Source organism: Berghia stephanieae, chromosome 1 (genome assembly GCF_034508935.2).
Source record: "Berghia stephanieae isolate SIO BIC M18660-M18661 chromosome 1, UCSD_Bste_1.3, whole genome shotgun sequence".
NCBI classification, from domain to species: domain Eukaryota; kingdom Metazoa; phylum Mollusca; class Gastropoda; order Nudibranchia; family Aeolidiidae; genus Berghia; species Berghia stephanieae.
The window spans coordinates 6,595,343-6,609,288 of record NC_088360.1 but is presented as its reverse complement, the minus strand read 5'-3'; the positions used below and the strand labels follow the sequence as shown (position 1 = coordinate 6,609,288).

Here is a 13,946-nt window from a genome sequence, read left to right as displayed (position 1 = left end):
TCTGGTACCAAACTCTCATACCAAGCTTCAAATTTTAATGGTATCCATCTCCCTTTAGTCCCAGGTTTATTTCCCACTGATATCCTTTTTACATATTCCCAGGTTAAATCCCCACTGGTGTGCAATTCCCTGAATCCCAGGTTCACTCCCCACTGGCGCCCACCTTCTATAGTGTCAGGTTCATTCTCCTCTGGCACCCAACTCCTATAGTTCGGCTCGGATACCCACAGTTATCCATCTCCCACAGTCCAAGGTTAACTCCCAATTGGTGTGCACTTCCCTGAGTCCCAGGTTCACTCCACACTGGCGCCCATCTCCTATAGTGTCGGGTTCATTCTCCTCTGGTACTAAACTCCCATATCCGGCTTCAACTTTCAATGGTATCCATCTCCCTTTAGTCACAGGTTTATTTCCCACTGATATCCTGTTTACATAGTCCCAGGTTCACTCCCCACTGGCGCCCACCTCCTTTAGTGTCAGGTTCATTCTCCTCTGGTACCAAACTCTCATACCAAGCTTCAAATTTTAATGGTATCCATCTCCCTTTAGTCCCAGGTTTATTTCCCACTGATATCCTTTTTACATATTCCCAGGTTAAATCCCCACTGGTGTGCAATTCCCTGAATCCCAGGTTCACTCCCCACTGGCGCCCACCTTCTATAGTGTCAGGTTCATTCTCCTCTGGCACCCAACTCCTATAGTTCGGCTCGGATACCCACAGTTATCCATCTCCCACAGTCCAAGGTTAACTCCCAATTGGTGTGCACTTCCCTGAGTCCCAGGTTCACTCCACACTGGCGCCCATCTCCTATAGTGTCGGGTTCATTCTCCTCTGGTACTAAACTCCCATATCCGGCTTCAACTTTCAATGGTATCCATCTCCCTTTAGTCCCAGGTTTATTTCCCACTGATATCCTTTTTACACAGTCCCAGGTTAACTCCCCACTGGTGTGCAATTCCCTGAATCCCAGGTTCACTCCCCACTGGCGCCCACCTTCTATAGTGTCAGGTTCATTCTCCTCTGGTACTCAATTCCCATATCCGGCTTCAACTTTCAATGGTATCCATCTCCCTTTAGTCCCAGGTTTATTTCCCACTGATATCCTTTTTACACAGTCCCAGGTTAACTCCCCACTGGTGTGCAATTCCCTGACTCCCAGGATCACCCCCCACTGTTGCCAAACTCCCATAACTTTGCCGGATATTGTCGGGTTTCGGCGGGTTTCGGCGGGTTTCGTAATAAAGCACTAATTCTTTTTTACGAAACCCGCCGAAACCGGCCGATAAACTTAGTCTCAGGTTCACTCCCGACTGGTGTACACTTCCCTGAGTCTCGGGTTCACTCCCCACAGTTGTCTACTTCCCATAACTTTGCTGTATATTGTCGGGTTTCGCCGGGTTTCGGCGGGTTTCGGCGGGTTTCGTAAAAAAGCACTGGTTCTTTTTTACGAAACCCGCCGAAACCCAGTCCCAGGTTCACTCCCCAATGGTGTACACTTCCCTGAGTTCTAGGTTCACTCCCCACAGCCACCTACTTCCCATAACTTTGTCGGGATTCGTCGGGTTTCATAGGGTTTCGGCGGGTTTCGGCGGGTTTCGCAGGGTTTCGGCGGGTTTCGGCGGGTTTCGTAAAAAAGACACACCGGCGGTGGTATGAATCAAGACTTTCTAAGTTCTTTTTTGTGAGGCCCCATGTTCCACAATTATATGTCGATATCGGAATAATCAGTGCCTCGTAAATCTGTATTCGTTTATTCTAACTGATTATGTTATGTTATTTCTATTCCATAAATTTTGGATTTGGTTGAATGCATTGGTGGCCGAATAAGATCCCTGTAAATAAAAATGTTTAAAGCTCAAGGACAACACAAAACAAACAGACAAACAGACTAGAGCAGTTCACGAAATAAAGGTTATAACTGCGACACCATGAATCATGAATTCAAGGCCAAATTTTACAGCAGGGCGTATACAGTCATTGCAAGATGTCTTTATGGCAACGGCGTCATATTGAGATTTCAAAATTTTATGAATTTTCGTCCCAAATCTGTTATACCTACATATCAAAAACAAAATCTTGAAAAATATCAATAGGTTTGAAGAAACAACTCAGCAAAACAAATTGTCAGTTGTAATTTCTTTTTCTTTCCTTTGTTTTTCTTCGCGATCTTTAAATCCAGTCCTGGGCCTTTGGGCTAAAAGATTAAGATAATTTATGGCGTGTCTATCGGTGCACAGTGAACTGTGTTGGCAGTGGGATTTCTGGAGGAAGTTTACACAAATGTCTTGAATCAGATTTAGGGGTTCTCACGGGCAGTTTGTATTTCTTGTATTGTCCGAGAGCGCGCTTTTAATCTAATCTTCAAGCCCAGTTGGAATGTATAAGGAAATCCCAAAAGACTCGTCACAGTCGGTCGGCAACGGCTTTCGTTTTTCGTTTTTGGCAACCAATCAAATTAGGTATCTTTTAAAAGCAATTTTTTCATTGGGCAGTGAAAAATGAAAGCATGTGAATATGTAAAAATCTGTCTTAGAAAATTATTTCACATACACACAAACACACACACCCACCGACACACACACACACACACACACTCACACACAAACACACACACACACACACACAATTCTCGATTATAAACATGCATGAATTACTTAGGTTCTTCCTGTAAAGCCGTAAAACCCCAACGAGTCAGTTTTCTCAGAGTAACAGTAACTAACAGTAACAGGGTAAATTGACTTTTAAATTAGTTATCTGCGTTCTCTGAAAAGACTTATATTTTTAAAAATTGGCCTGATAACTCGCCTTTAGATATCGATCGCTTTCAATGACAAAAACTCCAAAACCTGGGACCTCACAATTCATTTGAGTAAATTTTAACACAAAAGTGTCAGTTCTGTAAAAGTTGTGTTATCTTTATGCCCGATGCCGGACTCGCCATTTTTTTTTTTAAACGACAGCATAGACGTAAACAATATGCTAACGGCTGAGTGAGATCATTTGTGACCCATCGCCTCAAATCGGTATCATTATAAGATAAACTAAATGCTGAAAAATGATCCTAATATCATTAGAGAAGAATCGACTTTATCCGCCCGGGATCGGACTTGTTCCTTTGCGTGTGAAGCAACCATTCTACCATCTGAGCTATCCGGACCTCTTATTTGATGGTAAAAGCAGCTAGATACACTGTCATCTTAGAGTAAGATCGAATCCCAAATAAAAGTCCTTAAGTCTCTTTCTGTTATGTCACAATGTCCTTTGTTGGGTTGGGGATGGGACACTGTTAATCTAATTTCTGAAGGGTAGGGGAGCGGAGGGGGGGGGGGGGGGTGAGTCGTGAGACTGGGGCAGGGATTATCCAGGGTTTACAATAAGATCCGGAATACCTAAATGGTGAGGAAAGCAGATTGGAGCTGATATAAAAGTATCGGGGTGGGAAAGATGGGAAGGGATTGATGAGGCAGAAAAAAAAGGAAAGGATTGAGTCAATTCCTTTTAGCTTGATTAGTGGACTGTTACTGTCTTAATATAAAAACAAAAACAAAAAGAAAAAAAAAACAAAACAAAAAACACCTCCACTTTTTTTTTCACTTTGGCTTTACAAAGTTTACTTACTTTATCTGTAGATCAGCTGGTTAACTATCTTTCTCTGGATAGACAGTATTTAAAAATTTGGCCAGAAAAATATCGTCCTTCAAAGTACGAGTATCATTTAAATCGATCGATAATATTTGAAGGACGAGTTTTCTGGTCACATGTTTAAATGCTTGTCTTTCCAGAGCACGTCTGTTAACTGGTTAATATTATGACTTCTAACGTATCAAAGAGTCGTAAACTGGAGCTTTTCTTGAAGTTGATGGAGTTCGTCTTATTTAACCAAATAAATTGTAGTGAATGTTTTCATGCTAAATAAATTATTAAAGATCTTTTGCAAGTATATGACAAAAATAGTTCTAATTTTAGAGAAGTCTTAGTTCCTTTGTTTATGTAAATCGGCAGGGATGAAGATAATGATGATGATAATGATGATGATGATGTTGATAATGATGATGATATTAATGATGATAATAACAATAATGATAATTGATAATAATAATAATAATAATAATAATAATAATAATAATAATAATAATAGTGCGGCTATGTGGTCTAGTGGTATGACACTCGCTTTCGGATCGGAAGGTCCTGGGTTCGAGCCTCGCTCGACGCATAGTTGAGTCCTTGGAAAAGACTCTTTACTCACATTCTCTCACCGTACTCAGGTGTAAGATGAGTACCTGGCCGTTAACAGCGTTGTCTTTGTCCGAAAAATTGTAATATCGCCTAACAGGCGTCATGTCTCGTCCTACATGTTAAATGTTGCTGTTGACCAGCGACCCCTTGTAAAGCGCGTTGAGCACGTTAAGTGGATATTGCTCTATATAAAAGCTCAATATAATAATAATAATAATAATAATAATAATAATAATAATAATAATAATAATAATATAATAATAATAATAATAATATAATAATAATAATAATAATAATGATAATAATAATAATGATGATGATGATAATAATAATAATAATAATAATAATAATAATAATAATATGAAAATACTACTACACAGTACTACTACTACTACTACTACTACTACTACTACTACTATACTATATAATAATAATAATAATAATAATAATAATAATAATAATAATAATAATAATAATAATAATAATAATAATAATAATAACAATAATAAAGATGATAATGATGATGATGATGATGATGATGATGATGATGATGATGATGATGGTGGTGGTGGTGGTGGCGGCGGCGGTGGTGGGGGTAACAAAACTATCATTTTTCATATATTTATCATCAGGTTTATATCATTTATTAAAGCCTAGATTTTAAGGTTGAGATACATGTTATATGAAGCGATAATTCAATACGTCAACCCCAAAGTCCTGATTTGGTCAAAAATAACTTAGAAAGCACTCTTTATCCCAATCCCCACATGTACATAACTCATTTATTATAAACTCGATTGGCTCATTAATTATTTAGAATGGCCGCCCATTCGAACAATGATTAGACCTATGGTGACTCCCAACTTAAGCTTGTCTGCCGTAAGTTTGTAAGGCGATAGCTACATATAAAGATTACCATCTAGGCTTAGCAAAGTTCGAGCAGCCTTCACCTTGTCAAAAATATTTGGGCTTCAAAAAGTATCCATGTAAATCAAATCTCAAAATCTTCAACAGAAATTCTATAAAATCAGTTTTCCTTAATGGAGAATAATAAATACAATGTTCAAGAAGATACAGAAATTTCTGAACTCATATCTGGAGCGGATCTATAAAATAAGGTTGCCAGATGTACCGAAGAAAGTGGGGCTGGATTGGGCACACTTCTAGGAAGCCAATACCTAGAATCGCTCACCAAGCACTCCTGTGGGATCTCCGGAGGAAACGAAAGAAGGGAATTCCAAGTAGTAGACGGAGCACAACACTATGCTAGACTTTAGGAGAAGGATACAACATGGAAGGAAGTGGAGATGGCAGCCCAAAATCGTGTCTGCTGGAAGAGTGTCGTTGATGGCCTATGCTCCTGGATGTGTGAAAGCTCTAAGTAAATAAGTAAGTTTGTAAGGAGTATCAACGCTTTCTTTTTATGCCATGTACCTTTCACAAACTGCAAAAGAGGCGACCAGAATATAATTTTATTTTATAGACCAAAAAAAATTTTTTTTTGATTGAAGACATTAGATTATGATAGTTGAATATATCTAGTCTCAAAAATTAAAAGCTAACATTTCTGGATATTGTTACTTTAAAATCTCTAATTGGCATATTTTTCGCACCTATAATATGTCTTAAAGAGCTAGATATGTATGTTTAGGAAAGGAAACAAATAATGATTGCATTGTCCCAACCTTCGCACCGCTGTATTAGATATCAAGAGAAATTAATGACTTTCATTTGTTTATGCAAAAGTCATACCTTGAACATATGATAAAATTGTAATTTTTAAACCTATCAACGTAGTGGACATGGTACTAACACGAAACAGGCAATATTAAAGTGTAAGTAATATACTCCGGAATTCAAGAGTAGACGCTATGATTTCATACGCTGTAACCCCTATCGATGAACAATAATTCCAAATTATTTTTATTTTTTAACTAATGTCTTCTTTCAAAATAATCGTGAATATGATCGGAAAAAATAGCGAGCTGAGAAATTGACCTGACGAGAATTTAGCATTGAATCTGTTTAATATATATATTTTTTAAATCTCTCTATCGTATCGTGTTACAGTTAATAATTGTAATTTTTTGGCGATTTTAGAAGGGCTTGGGACTAGAACGTTGAATTAAGATCTCTTTTATTCTTAATTGGATCTGCTATATTTTCTTATTGTTAAGTCAGAACATAACCTTGATTATTCAGGCTAATGGCGATTTTGTCTTCATTATTTAATTTTGTCTTCTCCTGAAATAGAAACAATAACAAGATCGAGTCCAACTTCCTCGGGGCAAGAACAAGTCCCCTTCCACCGCCACCCTCCTCCCTCTTCATACTATTATGGTTACATTCCTTTTCTTTATTTTTCACTCTGGTAACTCAAGCCTCGAGTCATGGATTGTCTAATGATACTAATATTTATATGTGACTCACAAACTCCATCCGGTTTTCTGACTACTGTCTAAACGCTGAAACTTGACTTTGAAAGCAGACATTTTAAAATCAAATCTCATAATCCTACTATTGTCGTGAATAAAAGTAAAATCTTAAAATGCAAATGGCTTACGTTGAGCAATTCTGATAATTAACATTTTGATTTCAATGATCTGTGTCTTGTTCAATCCGACACAACACAAGATTATGTTGATGGGTTACATATCATGTGACCTACAAATTTCAAAATTTCAAAATGTATATATAAAAGTCAGTTCACAGTATCTAGTTTTGATTTGCCCCGACATAACAACGGATTGAGACGGTTGGTCACATATAAGGGAAAACACGACTGTGGCTGCTTTTGTTTTGTACGGCGATTTGTTCATTTAAAATCATAGAAAAGAAATAATTTAGAGCAGTATTGCTCTTTATGTGCAAGTTTGCTGTGCGGAAAAGGCAGTATAGTATAACACAATATGGGAGGCGTATATTTCGAGCCCATTAACGCAGAATAGCGTTAGTCTGACTATAGTCAAGGACTTGAAAAAAAATCGGATTTCATGTGAGCTGACTAAGCAAGTTCCAGACTAAAATCACGGCACCGTTGGATTAAGTTTGGCCAAGTTTTAGTCATTTGCTGAGGCCGGACTTCATGCTTAGTCTGAGACTAGTTACTATGATTCATCATAGCGTCGACAAGATAGCAACTATTTTCAGATTGAGAGAGCTTCGATTCGGAAAGAAAATACGTAGGTTACGAATGACAGACGCAAAATGTGTCCTGCTGCTATTGACACACTGGCTTTTAAAAAAACTGTGTAAGATAAGTGCAGATCGTCGAAAAACACATTTTGTGAGTGAAAAATGTATAACTAAATCCGAATCTATTCGGCTCGCGAGTTGCAAGTTAACGGAGACTCAAGGTGGGAGGGGTTGCTTCAAAGAACAAAAACCGATTAGAATGTTTTGTGGAGACAAAAGTTATTCTGCTTGTATTGTAACTGACTGAAATAACGTGATTCATCAGAACACCCTTTCTGTTTTGTTTGTTTCAATGAAACTTTCATTGGCCTGAATATAGAATTGACAGTCAACCATGGACATCATTATAGTCTGATCCGTCGACAGTCAATATCACGTGATTTGATTCATCATGGCAAAAGTAAGTTCAAATATTTAACTTAACGAAATATTATCTTTACTGGACGTGTTGCTAATTTCCTCTTTGGAAATCTTTTGCGTTGAAAGCATGAAGACTGGTATCTTACCTGCCTCCGTGTACTAGAGAGCTTGATGTTACCAGCACAACATAACCGAATTAGTTACCGTCCCTACAACGCCCATTTTTAGGCAAGAGCCTAGCTCGTCAGAGATTAGAAAACGTTCATGAAATCCGATATTTCTAGTCACTTGCTCCGCTTTGGATTAAGATTAGCAAGTCATTTACTGGACTAGTACATAACTTAATCTAGTCCGCTTACATGAAATTGGACCAAAATAGTCATCGCAATTTGCCATTGAGTAAAAAGCCTAACATCTATTACTCGCACTCTGCTCTTAACTGCGGCTGACACCTGGGCTGTTTTCAGTCTTTAAACATATTCCACCCCCCCCCCGCCCCCGCTTTCTCTCTCAAAAAATATTATATATACCTTGGAAGAATAAGGATGATATGATTTATCTTTTAAAATGGTGGTCTTCAAAACAAATTTAAAAAATTGAAGACCTGTAAGATTTTGTCGGATGGCTTGCCAAAGTTTGAAGGTGATACTATATCTGTTGGTTGAACAAAGTTTTTTTAGGCGCTGTATGATGCACACAAAAAAAGACAAACACAGACACTTGCATACACACACACACACATAAACACTTGCATACACACACACACACACACACACACACATATATATATATATATATATATATATATATATATATATATACATTGTGTGTCTGTGTTTGCATTTATTGAAAGACGTGTATTTATTTTCCATTCCACGATCAAGTGACTTAAACAAGCATCAAACACATGTCCTCTTTCAACGATAGCGCCCCCCCCCCCTCTCTCTCTCTCTCTCTCTCTCTCTCTCTCTCTCTCTCTCTCTCTCTCTCTCTCTCTCTCGTTTACTCTCACATGCTTTGATGTGGTAATGAAAGGGATACATGGAAAAGGAGGATCTGTGAGTTGAATGGAACTGTTGTTTATGAAATCAAACGTGTGGGTGTATAATCAGTGTAATGTCTTTAACCTTTTATGATCGGGATTAGATTCAACCCGTCTCAACATCTTACAGTTCTCAGTAACAAAAGATGCCATTTAGGTCTCTTGAAACCTTGTTGTTATTGCTTCTGTGGAGAAAATAGTAAAGCTTGCAATGATATGCAGAAAAAATAAGTCTCGCCGTAAATATGTTAATTTGGGCCCAACCATTGGTCAGCCGTTTTCTGACAAAACATCTCTTTCTTTTACATTGAAGCTAGAAAACATTTTTTTCTCCAAATGTTGCTCGATAAGGATGACCAACCAGTCAAAAGGTATCAAACCTGACGCCTATTTGAAGTCTCAGTTTTAAGATTTCTCGTGCAGTCGTGTGGTTTAATGGTATAATAATAATAATAATAATAATAATAATAATAATAATAATAATATAATAATAATAATAATAATAATAATAATAATAATAATAATAATAATGATAATAATAATAATGATAATAATAATAATAATAATAATAATAATAATAATAATAATAATAATAATGATAATAATAATAATAATAATAATAATAATAATAATAATAATAATAATAATACATATGAAAGTCAACTGAAAAATAATGAATAATTTTCCCAAGAGGCTGTGTATAAAGAGTAAAAAGTAGAGATCCAAGAACTGATCCTCGTCGAACGTCATATTTTAATTCAGTTACACAAGACTGAGTGAGATTGAGCATTACTGTTTGACCCCAGTCAGACAGATAGGACCGGAACCAATTCAGTATATGCCCATTGAATTTATAGAATGTCATGATCGATCGTATCAAAAGCAGAGATCAAGAAGCAGAATTAGCAATACCAATTTTTAAAAATCTTGGTCATAGTCAACAATATCATTTTGAACTCTAATAAGATACTTTTTGTACTGTGGGGTCTTAAAATAATATTTAGTGGTAAGGGGACAGTGGTTATTAAGAATGTCGGACAACGTCTTGTTATAATGGTCCGCAATGTTGCACACAGAATTGGAAGATGAAATAATTTCATTCAAGTTTGAGATTTGAATATCATTTGAAAATGCGTTAAGATCAATAGCTCTTGTTTTACGAAAGGTTATACGTCTCTTCAGAGGTTTAGGTCGCGAGACGTTGACGACTGTTGAAAATAGCTGTGGTCGGAAATAGAAAAGTCTTCTACTTTGACCAATAGCAGGTTGTTGTCAGTTTCATCAGCAAAGACAAGGTCGAGCATATGACCGCCAGAATGGATAAGTTCAGCGACACGCTGCATCAGATTGCGAGATTAAAAAATTTGTGTAAACATTTTGCAGCCACTGTCATGCATGTTGTCTAGATAAAAATTAAAATCCCCCGTTACTACAAGGTATGACTCTCGCCTTCGGATAAGAAAGTCCATGGTTCGAGTCCCACTCTGAGCGGTACATGGTTAAGTCTTTGGAAAAGGCTCTTTACTTACATCCTCTCACTGAACTCATGAGTAAAATGAGTACCTGGTGGTTAACATCTTTATTGTTGTAGGGGAAAAAGCGTTATTTCTCGTCCTACATGTTAAGTGTTGCTGTTGGCTGTAAAAAACGCTTTGAGCATGTTTACTGAATATTACGCTATATAACTGCTCAATTTGTTTTTGACAAGGCGTTGATCACCCTAGTATAATGATATTTAATTTTACTTTTTTCTCTGACCGAAGTAGAAATAGTATTTTGCCAGAATACTGGAATAGTGTCAACGAAATTGCTTTTTGAACCTGCCTAATACAACTGAGCTTTTTTTTTTCATTTGCATATTTGGCAAAGATTTCATTCATCTTGGTGCTGTATTCAGGGAACAAGACGATATCTAATTGATTGGATAAACACAAATAGCGGCGTTCATGGTGGTGAAGAGATGTGCCTTGATTTGGAACTTTTTTTACTGAGAGAGAGAGAGAGAGAGAGAGAGAGAGAGAGAGAGAGAGAGATATATATATTTTTTTTTTTTTTTTATGACTGAGCATTCATAATACGCCAATAATAAGAATAGATGTTTTTTGTTGATTTTTTTTTTTTTTTGGTTCTTGTTTTGTGCTTATACGTTTCTCTCTTTATAATATTTTAGCTCAAAGAATATGCAATGTGTAATATATTGTTACTTCTGTTTTAAGGTCATTTAAGAAACACTTGGTCCATGTTAAACCCCTATTATTGATATGATACGATAGAATATGATAGATTTACAGATGGATAGATAGATAGATAGATAGATAGATAGATAGATTGATAGATAGATAGATAGATAGATAGATAGATAGATAGATAGATAGATAGATAGATAGATAGATAGATAGATATAGATATAGATATAGATAGATAGATAGATAGATAGATAGATAGATAGATAGATAGATAGAGATAGATAGATAGATAGATACATACATACATACATACATACATACATCATACATACATACATACATACATACATACATACATACATACATACATACATACATACATACATACATACATACTGATAGATAGATAGATAGATAGATAGATAGATAGATAGATAGATAGATAGATAGATAGATAGATAGATAGATAGATAGATAGATAGATAGATAGATAGATAGATGGATAGATAGATAGATAGGTAGATACATTTGTAGGTAGATAGATAGATATTTAAAAAATAAAAATAAAAATTAGATTGTAAGATGCCGTCGCCTAAGCATTCCCTGAAAGAATGATATATATAATATCAACAGGAATCACACTTTCATTGGGCAAGATTATAAACCCCAATCTGCTCACTTTGGAAAAGTGTGATTCACACTTTTCCAAAGTGAGCAGATTGGGGGTTTATAATCTTGCCCAATGAAAATAAAACGAAAGTATCTAAAGCAGGGATCGAAACTAGGTCACAGCACATTGCCTCATCTTTTCGGCCTTGTCCTCAAGAATAGATCACATTCCATAGAACAAAACAACTAAGCATCCTCATCCTGCTTAACATCCACTATCCTACAACAAAGCACTATAAAAAGGCAATGAAACACCGCGTTCAACTCAGCTATTTGAAGCACAACGGAGACTATTCGGACACACGGTTTGAAGAGACAACGATATACCATCAAACAAAGACATGAAAGTACTTTCTACACAATCAGGTTAGGACAGATGTCGAGGAAGACCAACAACAAACGCCCACAGAGTAATGAACAGATTTCAAGTGCCTCCAGAACCCTCAAGAGTTAAGGTCAGAAAAAGATCTTGCAGACATACTGCCCTTCGCTGAAGGGAATTCGTCAATAGAATTAGCTAAGATGCCGAGGCGTCCCAGTCGGCTGATCAGTAGGCCAACGGCAATAAGTATGTATATTTAAGAAAAACGCGTAGCCTCTACGGCCTCCAAATTTTGTAAATAAAGAGCGGTTGTCCCCCTAATTGGCCAAATATTCTTTAGTTGCCAATACATTTGCTTTTAATTGAGCAAAATATTTCTTTTTAAAAAATTTGTATGAATGAAATTCCAATTCATACTTTTATCTGGTAGACAATAGACAATCAAATGTACCTTTCATGTACACAAATGAATATTATTGATTTTGGTTTAATTCTTTTGATCTTAAATTGAGAGTAAAGGGGTCTATTGATGTAAAACACACAACGTAAAGTTGGCCCATAGAAGAGAGAAGGAGAGAGAGAGAGAGAGAGAGAGAGAGAGAGAGAGAGAGAGAGAGAGAGAGAGAGAGAGAAGAGGAAGAGGAGAGATATTTTCTTGTGATTTTTTTTATTAAGCTTCGTAATCAGTTAATCCAGCGTGCATAATACTTTTAAATAATTGAATAAATACAGAATAAAACCAACATAGCTCCATTCAGTAATTGCTCTTTTAAGATAAATCACGTTTTAAAAATATTTGCCAGAACACGTTCATTTCAAACACCGATCGATTACAATGACATTTAACCTATCAAAAAGTTTTAGACCCGGGACTTAAAAAACAGATTTAGGAGTCTCAGGTTTAAAACTTGTTGACAAGTTGAAGATCCGTCATTTTAATCGACCGGTTATGAAGTGGAAGTTTTCTGACCAAAATGAGAATATGTTGTAAAATGTGTTTTATCAAGAGCACGGCAGATTAGGGAAACGCAAAGGTCATAGAGAAGATCTAGGAGTGTAGGGTAAAAGTCCCCAGGGTAAAAAGCACGAGTCAGACAGCTCGAGTCTATATTAAATAATTAATGAACATAATTGTGTGCTGCGGAATTGGTTGTGGTCGTACATAATACACTGTTCAAGTAAAGCAGGGGATATTGAATTTAATCAATCGATATCTCTCCACATCTATTAAACGGAAAATAATGGTGTTGAAAATTCACCATAGGTATGGATAAAACAAGCTGAAAAAAAAGAGAAAGAAAGGAGAAACATAAAGTCACAAAAGAGCGAAAATATTCGAAATTCAAAACCACCGGTGCCTTTGCGACAAAACACATTTTTTTCCAATCTGGATTTACAACCCTTTCAGAAAATATCGATTGATTAACTCCCAACTTGTCAATATGTTTCAAAATTGTAACTTTTTTAGAAGAGCAACAAGATTTCTCTGAAGTCTAAAGTGTGAAACAGTTCAACTCCTTGGGGTTCAGATTATTCGACTGATGCTGTTTTGTCAGTGTGAGACAGATTTAATTGGGTCTGATGACAATCTATGACCATGTGGGCAAGTATGCGATTGAGTAATGAAATACCCAACTTTATACATTTTGTCCCGAGATCAAAAATTAAAATGACACCCAACTTGTCAAAATTCTTTAACTCGAAACTTCAAGAATATCCAACCACTTTGGGTTATTTTAGTTTATCATTTTATGAAGTGAACGTTCTGTGGACAAAATGCAACAAGGGCTCTGGTCAGAATATGGTTCAATAAAATGATACTGTGACTGACAGTAACGATGAGAAATCGTTGTTTGTATTCTTCTAGCAATTCCTTGACCACGACTATGATTATGATTCAAGATGGACTACTCCACTGTCAATGACACCCAGGAC

At 36.4% G+C, this 13,946-nt stretch overlaps 1 protein-coding gene across 3 annotated transcripts in view; it reads right to left on the bottom strand.

Annotated features, from left to right (window-relative positions):
• Window positions 1–13,946, bottom strand: part of LOC144966927 (uncharacterized) — a 67,315-nt gene that overhangs the window by 43,916 nt on the left and 9,453 nt on the right. The window contains exon 1 of one of the 3 annotated variants that reach the window (XM_078903638.1): window positions 5,430–5,681. The exons of the other annotated variants lie outside the window; for them this stretch is intronic. The gene's annotated coding sequence lies outside the window, so the exon portion shown is untranslated. Of the gene's footprint in view, window positions 1–5,429; window positions 5,682–13,946 lie in introns of those variants that run through there. 3 annotated transcript variants of the gene reach the window in all.